Genomic DNA, 12,842 nt, shown 5'->3' with positions numbered 1-12,842 from the left:
GGCAGGCCCATGAATGAACACCTGGGAAAGCATCAAGGAGCCAGGAACCTTCTGACATACTGAGTGATGTCTCCTTCTCTTTGCTCAAAGGTCCCAATTCTTGAGACTGCCATTGATTAGAAAAACACCTTTTGGGAATGCTCTATCTTGTGACTGCTGCTGGTGCTGCTGCTGCTAAGTCGCTTCAGTCGCGTCCGACTCTGTGCGACCCCATAGACGGCAGCCCACCAGGCTCCCCCGTCCCTGGGATTCTCCAGGCAAGAACACTGGAGTGGGTTGCCATTTCCTTCTCCAACGCATGAAAGTGAAAAGTGAAAGTGAAGTCGCTCAGTTGTGTCCGACGCTTATCTTGTGACTACTTCCTAAAATTTCAATAGTCAACAGAATTGGGCTTCTCAGGTGACTCAATGGTAAAGAATTCTGTTAAGCAGGAGACGCAGGTTCAATTCCTGAGTTAGGAAGATTACCCTGGAGAAGAGAATGGCAATTCACTCCAGTAGTCTTGCCTAGGAAATCCCATGGACAGGAGCAGCCTGGCAGGCTATATAGTACTTGGCGTGGCAAAGAGTCAGAGACAAATAAATGACTAAAAAACAACAGCAGAACAGCAGAATTACCCACTAAACAATTCACAGAGGCCTTGCCTACAGCCCCCTCCAATAAAGAAACTCAAGACGACTGCGATGGGCAAGGCGCACGCGTGTGGAAAGGGGAGGAGGCGCCACAATCATCACTAAGGCTCACAGCTGTTTTGATTAGCAAATGAGCCAGGCTTGCTCATTATCTTGTCCTTTGATGAAGGAACATAGGTTAGGAGAAAGGTTTTTCTAAATACTATGCTGTTTACTTGCTAAATCGTGTCTGACACTTTGAGACCCCATAGACTGTAGCCCTCCAAGTTCCTCTGTCCATGGGATTTTCCATGGAAGAACACTGGAGTGGGTTGCCATTTCCTTCTCCAAGCACTATAAGTACCATACGTTTCAGTTTTTTCTCTGGATGAGAAATTAACAATGACCTCCATCTTCCAAGGATTTGGAGTAGTTTAACGCATTGCAGGGATAAACCCCAAAAGTATGAGATGTCAGTGGGCTTGGGAAAAGGCTGCTCACTGTAATTTCTAATTTTTTTTTAAGTGCCTTTTGAACTTGGGCGAGTAAACTTCAGGTTCTACATTGACAAGTTTCAATGTCCCCGTAGAAAAGTAGAGGATCTAGAGTTATTTATTGAGACTAAAGGCTAGAAGTCTCTTCACGAATATTATATAATAGAATAGCATATGTTTCTCTTTAACACTTTTCTCCTCCCCTTTCAATCATCAAAGGTCTTCACCTGAAGAAAAGAGGTGATTTAAATAGGAAAGGAAAGCGTGGAGATCTTTCTAGTACCGCCAGTTAACAGGCCCCCTCTGGCCTGTATGGGGTTCACGCCCTAGAAAGTCCTCACAGGTGTGAGTGCCCAGCGGCGGCAGTCCACAGCAAGGAGTCTGAGCGGGCCAGAGCAGGACGTCACTCGCTCCCAGGCTGTCAGCAAGGAAAAGCCTGGGGTCCTGAACTGCCTCTTGCGTCACAGCAGGATTAAAGACATGTGGTTTCCAAGGAGATGCTCGAGTGACTTCTAAGGTAACTTGCTGGCCCTTCAGACCCAGGTTGTCATACTCCAGGCGGTGAAAAGAAATCTGAGCAGCATAGTCGCTCGCATTCTTGAGGCTTATTTTCAACAGGCCCGTCCAGTCCACCCTGCTGCTGCCTGCTATTCTCTAGTTGGTCAGGACAGCTGGTTCCGGGTCCTCTCTTTCCTCTTTACAGGCCCCTAGGCTGACCAGTACTGGACTTTTCCATCACAGGTCACTTCTGAGATCTCAGGAAAGGGAGCCGCCATGTCCTTCCCTCACTGCAGGGAAGGATCCACCAGGACGGGCTTTTTTTTGCTCAGCCTAATTTCTTGGTGTTTCGTTCAAGTTGTTGCATCTGTCAATAGTCCATTTCTTTTTTTAATACAAAGAAAATATTTGTATTAGTATAGCAGATATTCTAAGAAATGGTGACATAATAAAATTAACAGAGTTGACGTCAAGGCACAAGTAGATATGAAATGCTATTGATGATTAATTGTTTTGTTTCATCCAACCTCCCGCTGATTATTTTAGAGAGCATCTCTGGTATATTTCTGACTGAATCTCACGCATGATATATCCAGGTGATTCAATTATGAAGTCTTTGAAAGAATGGCTCCTTCCAGTAGTCATCATTAACTCTCTTTTTTTTCCTTTTTCTTCTCTAGGCCAGCAATTGCTGTGCCGGAGCATGGTTCTTCCTCAGAAAGTTGTTTTTCATTAATGCTTTTTTTTTTTTCCATCCTTTTTCTTCTACTTCACGGATGTCTCCTGTTTTTTCCACTACTTGTACTCCTCCTCCTTCTCCTTCTACTACTTCTTTAACTTTAACTGAATAGTCCATTTCTTTTTGTTGCTAAGTAGTACTGCTAAGTCGTGCAACCCTATAGACGGTAGCCCACCAGGCTCCCCCACCCCTGGGATTCTCCAGGCAAGAACACTGGAGTGGGTTGCCATTTCCTTCTCCAATGCATGAAAGTGAAGTCGCTCAGTCGTGTCCGACTCTTAGCGACCCCATGGACTGCAGCTTATTAGGCTCCTCCATCCATGGGATTTTCCAGGCAAGAATACTGGAGTGGGGTGCCATTGCCTTCTCCAAAGGAGTACTATGTACCATATAATATTTACCACAGTTTATGTAACTGCTTATGTATTGAAGGACACTTGGTTTGATTCCAGTTTGTAGCTATTATGAATAAGGCTACTGTGAACATTAAGTACAGGTTTTTGTATGATTGTGAGTCTTCATTTTTCTGGGATAAATGCCCAGGAATACAACTGTTAGGTCGTATGATATCAATAATTAGATGTTTAGTTTTTTAAGAAACTGACAAGCTGTTTCCCAGAGTGGCTGAAATATTTTACATTTCCATCAGTATGGGTGATTCATACTCTAATTCTCACCCACATTTGGTACTGTTCCTAGTTTTTTAAATTTTAGCCCTTCTGAGAGGCGTGTAGTGGTATCTCTTTATCGTTTTAATGTGCGTTTCCCCCAAAGCTAATGATGTTAAGTATCTTTCATGTGACTACTTGCCATCTATATACTTGTTTGATCACATAACTGTCCGTGTCTTTTGTCTACTTTCTAACTGGGTTGTTTGGTATTTCACTATTGAGGGTTTTTTAAAAAGTATTTATTTGGCTGCACTAGGTCTTAGTTGGGGCATACAGGATCTTCAATCTTCACTGCGGCATAAGGGATGTTTTAGTTGGAGCATATGAACTCTTAGTTGCAACATGTGGGATCTAGCTCCCTGATCAGGGATTGAACCCAGGCCCCCTGCACTGAAAGCACAGACTCTTAGCCACAGGAAGACCAGGGAAGTCTCAGTATTGAATTTTGAGAGTTCTTTATATATTAAAGATACCAGTCTTCTGTCAAATAAGCATTTTGCAGACATTTTCTCCCAGTCTCTCCCTTGTCTTCTCATTTTCTTCACCGGATCTTTCTCTGAGCAAATTTTAAAATTTTGATGAAGTTCAATTTATCAAGTTTTCCTTATATGGAAAATGCTTTGGTGTCATGTCTGAGAAGTCTTTTCCTGCCTTGAGATCCTAAAGATTCTTTTTGCTGTTTTCTTCTATAAGGGAATTGGGATTTAGAAGATTCCTTGGTGGTCCAATGGTTGTTAGTGGCTCAGTCATGTCTGACTGTTTGTGATTCCATGGACTTGCCAGGTGCTTCTGTCCATGGAATTCTCCAGGCAAGAATACTAGAGAGGGTTGCCATTTCCTACTCCAGAGGATCTTCCCAACCCAGGAATCAAACCTGGGTCTGCTGTGCAGCAGGCAGTCTCTTTACCAACTAAGCTACCAGGTCCAGTGGTTAGGACTCCATGATTTCACTGCTGTGGCCCAGGGTTCAGTCCCTGGTCAGGGAACTAAGATCCCACACGCTGCGGGACACAGCCAAAAATTGATTGACTGATGTTGTGCAGTTTCACATTTTACATGTAAGCCATGATTCTTTTTGAGTTGATTTTTGTATAGGTATTAAGTTTGAGCATTTTTGTTTTGCTTTACTTATTCAAAAAGTACTTATTATGTATCCCTCTGCCAATACCATATTCTTCATTACTGTGACTATGTAAAAAGACTTAATACCAAGTAGAGTAATTCTTCCCACTTTATTATTTTTTGTAGTGATTTTAAGCTATTCTAGGGCCTATGATTTTCTGTATGAATTTTAAAATAAGCTTGTCTATGACTACAAAAATTCTTGCTGGAATTTTGGTACCAATTGTATTTAGCCTATAGATGAATTTGAGGAGAATTGACATCTTTACTCAGTTGAGTCTTACAGTCTATAAATATGGTATTTGCCTCCTTTCAGTTAGTTTTGCTTTGATTTCCCAGCATCAGTGTTTTATAATTTTCAGCATATAAAGTCTAGACATGCCTTTAAGTATACATCTAAGTATTTTCTTTGGAGAAATTATAAATGGTATTGTGTTCTAAATTGTGACTTCTGCATGTTCATTTTTGTATATAGAAATGTGATTGGTTTTTGTGTATTGATCTTGAATCATCTTGTTGAACTCGCTTTCTAGTGCTAGGAATTTGTGGGGTTATATTTTGTAGACTTCTTGTTATTTTCTGTGTAGACAATCATTTCACCTGACATTACAGATTGTTTTCTTTTACAAACTATATTTTTTTGCCTATTACAGTGGCAATAACTTAGGAAAAAAAAAACTTCCAGCAATATGTTGATTAAAATGGTGAGAGTCGACCTTCTTACCTTGATCTTAGTGCTGTGCTCAGTCGTGTCTGACTCTTTGTTACCCCATGGACTGTAGCCCACAGAGCTCCTCTGTCTATGGGATTTTGCAGGCAAGAATACTGGAGTGAATTGCCATTTCTTCCTTCAGGGGATCTTCCCCACCCAGACATGGAACTCGAGTCTCTTGCATCAGCAGGCAGATTCTCTACCACTGTGTTCCCTGTGCCAGCAAGGAAGCCCCAACCTTGATCTTAGTCTTCTACCATTAACTATCATATGAGATGTAGGGTTTTTGTAGATGCTCTTTATCAGGTTGTGTTAATTATCGTCTACTCCTAATTTGCTGAGAGTTTTAATCATAAACAGGGTATTAGATTTTGTAACCAAATGCTTTTCTGCATTAATTGAAATGCCATTATGAATGTTGGTGATAAACAGTAGATTGCATTGATTGAGCTTTACATGTTTAACTAAGCTTGCATACCTGGAATAAGAGTCACTTGATCATGGTATAATTTTTTTAACATATTGTTGGTTTCCCATATTTTGTTGCAGATTTTTGTTGAGGATTTATGTTCCTGAGAAATATAGGTCTGTACATTTGTTATTTGCTTGCTTTTTGGTGCTATCTTTGTCTGGTTTTAGCATCAGGATAATATGGCCCTCATAAAATTTGTTGTTCTTCTTTCATCTATCATCTAAAGAGAAGTATCACTCCTGCCCTTTCCCACCCCCACCTGCTCCCCTGCAGAGGGGAGGAAGGAGAGGACAAAGAGACTTCCCAGATCATGCTACCATCCTGGGTCTCTCCTGCTAGCTCTGCCTGCCTGCCTTAATATCCTTCGATGGAAAACGGGTATCTCAAGCCCAGCAAAGGAGGAGGCTACCTCCTCTGGTCACCTGTTCCTAGCAGTGTTCCCAGTACATCTCACTTGCTGGTGGTGTCAGGCTCATGTGGTGTTGTCAGAGGGAGTCTGAGAAATGAATGAGCCCACTGAGCTGCCTACTATTGCTAGGTTGAAAATCAAGGTATCCTGGGTCTGGATGGCCCTCCTTTGTTGGGTAGGGGGATTCTATTGTTCCTACAGTTATATTGTTTCTACAATCTTAGGGTCACAAACCACCTTGCTTTCTTATAAACACATTTTACATATCTATTTCAGTTGTCTCATGCACCATTTCTAGGGTCTATATTTGTACTTAGCAGGGAGGAGTGAGAAAAACAGGTTTACACCATCTTATCCTATCTGGAAATGACCTTCACTTTTAATCATAGATACACAAGGACTGACTCAGTCCCAGAAGTCCTTGAATTACTTGAATTCTGCATGAGCAGACAAGGATTTAATATGACCATGAGGAAGAGAAGGAGAAAGAACCATTCATCTTTGGAATTGACTTCAAGCTGATACAGTGCGAATGAGAAAAGAGACAAAAACCAACCAACATTGAAACAGGGAGCAAAGGTGTTTCCTTTGTAATAGGTGCTGGCCAGCTTGTCTTCTCTTGGTATTTACCTCTCTGCTTCATACTTTTAACATAAAACAAAGTTTTAAAATATCCAACATTTAATTATCGATTATGAAAAATCGGTGAAACTTGGAGAGCAACTGTACTGTCAGTCAATCAATCAGCAAATTCAAAAGGAAGTTTAGCTCAAACTGCTGGACAAGCAAACAATACTTTATCATTCATCAACAATAGATTGAATGACACATCAGGTGGTAATAAAATGTTTGCTTCTTATCTTGCTGCCTTATCTTCTTTTCTTTTAATCATCATTTGTAGAAAATATATATTGCTTCCTTAGGGAGCATGACATGAATTTATTTCCTACCTTGAAGAGAAACTATTTTGAGTGCGTGCACGCCTTATTGATTGACTTCTGACTGTGAAAGTGAAATCAGATACTACTCATTGAAACCCCTCATTGAAATTTCAATTAAATAGGCCAACATTTGAGATTGCTAAAGAGAGTAGTACATTCTTTGGCTGAAATGGATTGCCTTGAAATAATAGGAAAAATGATTTTAGACATAGCTTGTGTCCAATACTTGTTATTTTTGAAACCAGTCCAGTTGCCATACCATTAATCAATTTTAAACATTTTATTGGTACATTTTAACTCACTTTTGAGAATAATCCGCCCACTTAGAGTAGGTGCTCCCCTTTGCAAAGAGTGATATAGCAAAGGAAAATTACTATGATCAACTTTGCAAAGTTATACTGCATAAATAATTATTATAATACCCAATTCGATGTGATGCTAGTGTGAGAATAACTTAAAGAAGAATCATAATCATATACCATGTATTGTTCCCCAAACTAACAAGAAGCAAATTTAAATCACTTCAGAAGCCAACCAAATTTTAAGTAATGGTCACTGCTAAGTATTACTACTCTTAAGAAAGCTTATAATAGCAACTGTACTCTGGCTCTAAAAATAGCACTCTCCCACTCAGAAAATACTAGCAGCAGTAGCAACAGAAGTCCAACTGGAAATCCTAGGAAAAAATGCTTCTGCATTTATGAAAGATCGACAAGTTCTTCTGAACTATAATAAATTTATACTTAAATGAGACATACTAGAAATTGTGCTGTACTTACTACTTTCTGAGTCACAGAAGAATGTTTATATTTTTAAATGATACCAAAAGGAACCCTAACAGTTATTGATATTTGTAGACAAGTGAAAAGCATAGCTAAAACCTAGTTGCTGCTGCTGCTGCTAAGTCGCTTCAGTCATGTCCGACTCTGTGTGACCCCATAGACATCAGCCCACCAGGCTCCCCCGTCCCTGGGATTCTCCAGGCAAGAACACTGGAGTGGGCTGCCGTTTCCTTCTCCAATGCACGAAAGTGAAAAGTGAAGTCACTCAGTCGTGTCCGACTCTTAGTGACCCCATGGACTGCAGCCCACCAGGCTCCTCCATCCATGGGATTTTCCAGGCAAGAGTACTGGAGTGGGGTGCCTAGTTAACATTGATTATATGCTATTTATCTGTTTATAAAGAAATGATTAGATTACCTTACTATAGTCAATATATTCAGATAACCTAACTTTTTAGTCAATATTTCTGTATTAACAAATTAATTTCTAGGTAACCTAACTTTGTATCCTAGATGAAAGGATACAGTTTCTGATTACTTGCACTTTTCTAGTGATATCCAAATATTATTGAAAGACTAGTATATACCACTTAGTTGTTCATAAACTCCTTAAGAGCAGGGACCCAGTCTTATTTATCTTCATGATCCTAGAACTTTGTGTCATGTAATACATGACATTCTGGATGTTCACCATATATTTGTTAATTTTAAAAAATAAACTAGTAAAGAGGTGTTAGTTTAATATTTATATACCAAGCACTATGCTAGGCCACAGTCCTCACGAAAGTCCTATCAGATCCATGTATTGGTTAGCAATCTTTTGGTGGCAAATAATAGAACATGTAATCAAAACCTAGCTTAAGTAATAAAAGGAATGTACTGGCTTGTATAACTATAATGTCCAGCAGTAGGTGAGTCTTCGGGTACAATTTCAACATTGCTCTGGCTGAACTTCTCTTCAGTTCTCTCAGTTTTGCCCTCTTTTGTGGATCAAATCCATTTCAGCTGGCTTCCCTTATGGTAACAAAATGGCTGCAGTCATTCCATGACTCATATCAGCACATCACACCATATGTAAGTGTAGTGAGAGTCTCTTACTATTGCAGACCTCTTAGAAGAGTTAGCATGTATCCGAGAAGCCTCATCTCCACCCCCTGAAGTCTCTCTAAGCAGCCCTAGCCTACATTGATGAAATGATTAGTTTGTCCTCATCAAAGCCAACTATTAGAGTTAGAATTGTGTTTAATCCTTCCCAAACTGCGGAAATAGGGGAATTTTCTTAGGAAAAGGGAAAAGAGCACTGAATGCCAGGAAGGCCATCCACATATGTTCAGTAGACATATTGCTAGCCCCAGTTAGCTTCAGAGAGTTTAACTTGCCTGAAGCAGAGAGTGGTTTAAACCTAGATTATGATTCTAAAGCTTGTGTTCTTTGCACCTTAAATTTTATCAGGTGTTTAAAGAAACTACCAGATACTATAAAGCATCATCCCTGCGCTAACTTTAGAAAGCTAGAACTAAAATAGTCTTATCCTAGGAAAAAATGAAATTTAAATGTCTTTTCACACTTCTCTAACTCCCACCATCCTCATTTCCCTGTTTCAAGTTCAGAATCCTTCCCATTGTTTCAGCGCCAGTCTTGCGCTCTCATACTCCCAGGTCAGTGGTATCTATTCCAAAACTATCTCCCTCCTCTTCATTCTTGCAGAATTTCCATTCCTTTGATGAAATGACTCAGCATTAATAATAATATACTGCTTTAGCATGTCAGGAATATTTGTAGTTTGTATCAGAGAACTTTTTGGACACAATCTAACACTCTTGCCCCCAAGATCTCTCTAGAATGCATTTTAAGGGATGGAAATACCAAAGGTGAGTGAGGATCTGGTTGCAGACAAACCTTTCCAGAACTCCTGAGTTCAGACTCTGAAAGTGATGGTTCCTGTTGCTTTTGTGACTGAGTTGAATGGCCTGCCAGAGAGTCCTTTTCCTAACAATTGACTCTTGAACAACACAAATTTGAACTGCTCAGGTCCACTTGTATGAAATTTTTTTTCAACAGTAAATACTATAGGAACTAAAGTTGGTTGAATTCACAGATGTGGAAGCTTGGATGTGGAAACCACATATGTGGAGGGCTGACTATAAATTACATGTAGATTCTTGACTGCATAACTGCACTGAGGGTTGGTGCCCTGAACCAACTCCTTCCCTTTGTTCAAGGGTCAACTGTATTGTCTTTTTCCCTAGAGCCCTGTTTTTTTCCCAGAGTATTCCAACTGGCAAATGCTCTTCTTTCCCACCCCATCATACGTTTTCAGGCCCATTTTATATTTAAAAGTTGTTATTTGATTGATATTGCTTATGTGGCGGCTGTTCCATTTTCAGATTGTTCTTTTGTCTACTACACTTAATTTGTAATTATTCTCATTTAAACATTACTCCCCCCAAAGAATAAAATAAAAATGACTCCCAGATTTCAATTTGCTTTTGAATGAGATTTTATCCTCCCCACCTCCCAAAAAAGTAAGTTTCACTTTCCTAAGGCCTTTAAACTCCCAAGAACTTATAATAGAAAAAAGAAAAAAAAAAAGCCTTAGAAAGTCTAGAAATTCATATTTTAAGAATGATAAATTTTGGAATTTATTCATCAAAATATCAGCTACTTCATAGCCATATAAAGCCAACCCCACTTGAATTCTAAATTCAGGAAACCGAATGAAGTTGAGTGGTACAGTGTTGGTTAGGAAAAAGGAAAGTTACATTAATTCAAACTGCCAACATATGTCCGGTCAGATCTGGTTTGAGCTGGTGAAAGCTCCACCAAGGATTTTTAAAACTCTTAAGTGAGCCAGAATTAGACCATGCACTCTAGGTTACTGACCCTTGCTGTAATGCATGCAGGCTGACAAGAAAGTCTCTGTGTACTTGTTTTACACTCATAAGCTTTACCAATGTTTTCCTCTGCGTTGCAATCACAAATGTTTGCCACTTAGCTGCCTGCATATAGGACATCCCTTCCCGCCTACTACCCACGCACAGAAACACTGCTCTTTCAATAGTCTGAGTTGTTCAGCCACTGCAGAATCAACCCACACACAGTAACCGTTAAAGTGCTTATTATGTCCTCCTTAGAATCTGGTTTGTTAAATTCTGTTGTTTTCCCTAATCAGATACAACATTTTACATATTTACAGACTTTTTCCTAAGTTGAATTTTAAAAGATCCCTAATGATCTTTGCAAGACAATGTCACAACTGTTGAAATTTTGAATAATTTCTATGGCCAGCAGAATAGAGTTTCTTTTAAGAAAAAAAAAAAAAGCACCTGGTACTAGAAAAATCAGGGAATTTCAGATGTGGGTGGCAATTCACTTGGACATATCCATTTAAGCTGAAATTAACTAAGTTATGGGTGTGATTCTGTCTGTCAACATTTACAGAGCTTTCCTACACTCTTAATGTGATACTTAGGACCCTGGGGATGGGGAGTATGGGGTGTGAGTTGAGGGGTAGAGTCAGTGTGCCCATTAACAGTTCCTGGTCACTGCTTCAGGCTGAATATAAAATATTCTCCCTGCCCACTCAATAACAGACAAGGTCAGCCTGAAGCAGAGACTCTGAATTGGGGAGTAGTTAATGTAGAATATTAGTAAAGTAGAAGTTTGGAATATAGGCTGAGGGCCTTAAAATTTATATATAAAAAGGCAATTTGGCACCATTATATGTTTCCATGAATTGTGTGTGCAAATTTGATTGTTGGTTCTTTTCAAGTATCAGAGCAGCAATCTTAGAGCTAGGTTCTTTGCACACATACTACTTAAATGTTATTTTTAGATCAAAGTTATGTTAAAGACTAGCAAAGCTGAACTCTGCCTCTACACCTTTCATGAAACACACATTTATTGAGTACCTACTAAGAGTGATCAAGGTGCTAGATACAGAGAGATAAAAAGATAAGAAAAGCAAGGAAGATCCCTGCATTTGAGGAGCTCTGTCTAATGTGAAGGGATACATTTAAACAAATAATAACCATCTGGCATAATTAATTCTATAACTGAGACATATACTCAAGGAAACACTGACTCACAGGGAAAATGATTTGGAAGGCTGGAATAAACACTGACGTTAAACAGGAGGGATATTCAAATGGGATGGATGTTTAAGTGGTCAAGTTAGGGAAGAATAATTTCCTATATGAGTGAAAAAGCTGGCTTAAAACTCAACATTCAAAACACTGACATAGCATCTGGTCCCATCACTTCATGGCAAATAGATGGGGAAACAATGGAAACAGTGATAGATTTTATTTTCTTGGGCTCCAAAATCTATGGACAGTGACTACAGCCATGAAATTAAAAGACATTTGCTCTTTGGAAGAAAACCTATCACAAATGTAGAAAGCATATTAAAAGGCAGAGACATCACTTTGCTGACAAAGGTCTGTATAGTCAAAGCTATGGTTTTTCCAGTAGTCATGTACAAATGTGAGAGTTGGACCAAAAAGAAGGCAGAGCACTAAAGAATTGATGCTTTCAAATTGTATTGGAGGAGACTCTCGACTTTTGGGCTTCCCTCATAGCTTAGTTGGTAGAGAATCCGCTTGCAATGCAAGAGACCCCAGTTTGATTCCTGGGTTGGGAAGATCCCCTGGAGAGGGGATAGGCTACCCATTCCAGTATTCTGACCTGGAGAAGAATTCCATGGACTGTATAGCCCATGGGGTTGCAAAAAGTTGGACACAACTGAGTGACTTGCACTCACTCAGACTCTTGAGAGTCCCTTGGATAGCAAGGAGACAAAATCAGTCAATCCTGAAGGAAATCAACCCTGAATATTTATTGGAAGGACTGATGCTGAAGCTCCAATACTTTGGCCACCTGATGCGAAGAATGGACTCATTTGAAAAGACCCTGATGTTGGGAAAGATTGAGGGCAAGAGGAGAAGGGGGTGACAAAGGATGAGATGGTTGGGTGACACCATCGACTCAATGGACTTGAATTTGAGCAAACTCCGGGAGATAGTGAAGGACGGGGAAGCCTGGCGTGCTGCAGTTCATGGGGTCGCAAAGAGTCGGACATGACTTAGTGACTGAACAACAACAGCTAATGATACCTTTAGTTTCTTATGTAATCTTGTAACTTAGGGGTATTGGTAATGAATTCTCAAATAGTGTGGCCCTCTGTGCAGCCTTCTTTCCCATGGTCATAGAGCCCTAGGTCTCTGTTGGGCTCTGCTGTTAGGCACATCTTGTATTCAACTGAAAAGGATTTAATGATCTCTGATTAAACTGTCAGTGAGCATCCTGCTGCAGGACAAGTGGGCTTATGGAGGTTGGTTACAGCTATGTGGAGCAGGTATAAGAAGAGGGGTCAGCATGCTAAATACTCACT

The 12,842-nt window shown here is 39.9% G+C and overlaps 1 protein-coding gene across 4 annotated transcripts in view; it reads left to right on the top strand.

Moving 5' to 3' along the window:
- The first annotated feature begins 1,375 nt into the window (after positions 1-1,375).
- CEP120 (centrosomal protein 120) overlaps positions 1,376-12,842 on the top strand; it is a 166,719-nt gene continuing 155,252 nt past the window's right edge. For all 4 annotated transcript variants that reach the window (XM_044947829.2, XM_044947828.2, XM_044947827.2 and 1 more), the window contains exon 1: positions 1,376-1,622. The gene's annotated coding sequence lies outside the window, so the exon portion shown is untranslated. The remainder of the gene's footprint in view (positions 1,623-12,842) is intronic.

This window comes from Bubalus bubalis, chromosome 9, assembly GCF_019923935.1.
Source record: "Bubalus bubalis isolate 160015118507 breed Murrah chromosome 9, NDDB_SH_1, whole genome shotgun sequence".
Taxonomy (NCBI): Eukaryota; Metazoa; Chordata; class Mammalia; order Artiodactyla; family Bovidae; genus Bubalus; species Bubalus bubalis.
Note: the sequence above shows the minus strand (reverse complement) of the source record. Positions and strands in the feature narration are given on the sequence as shown.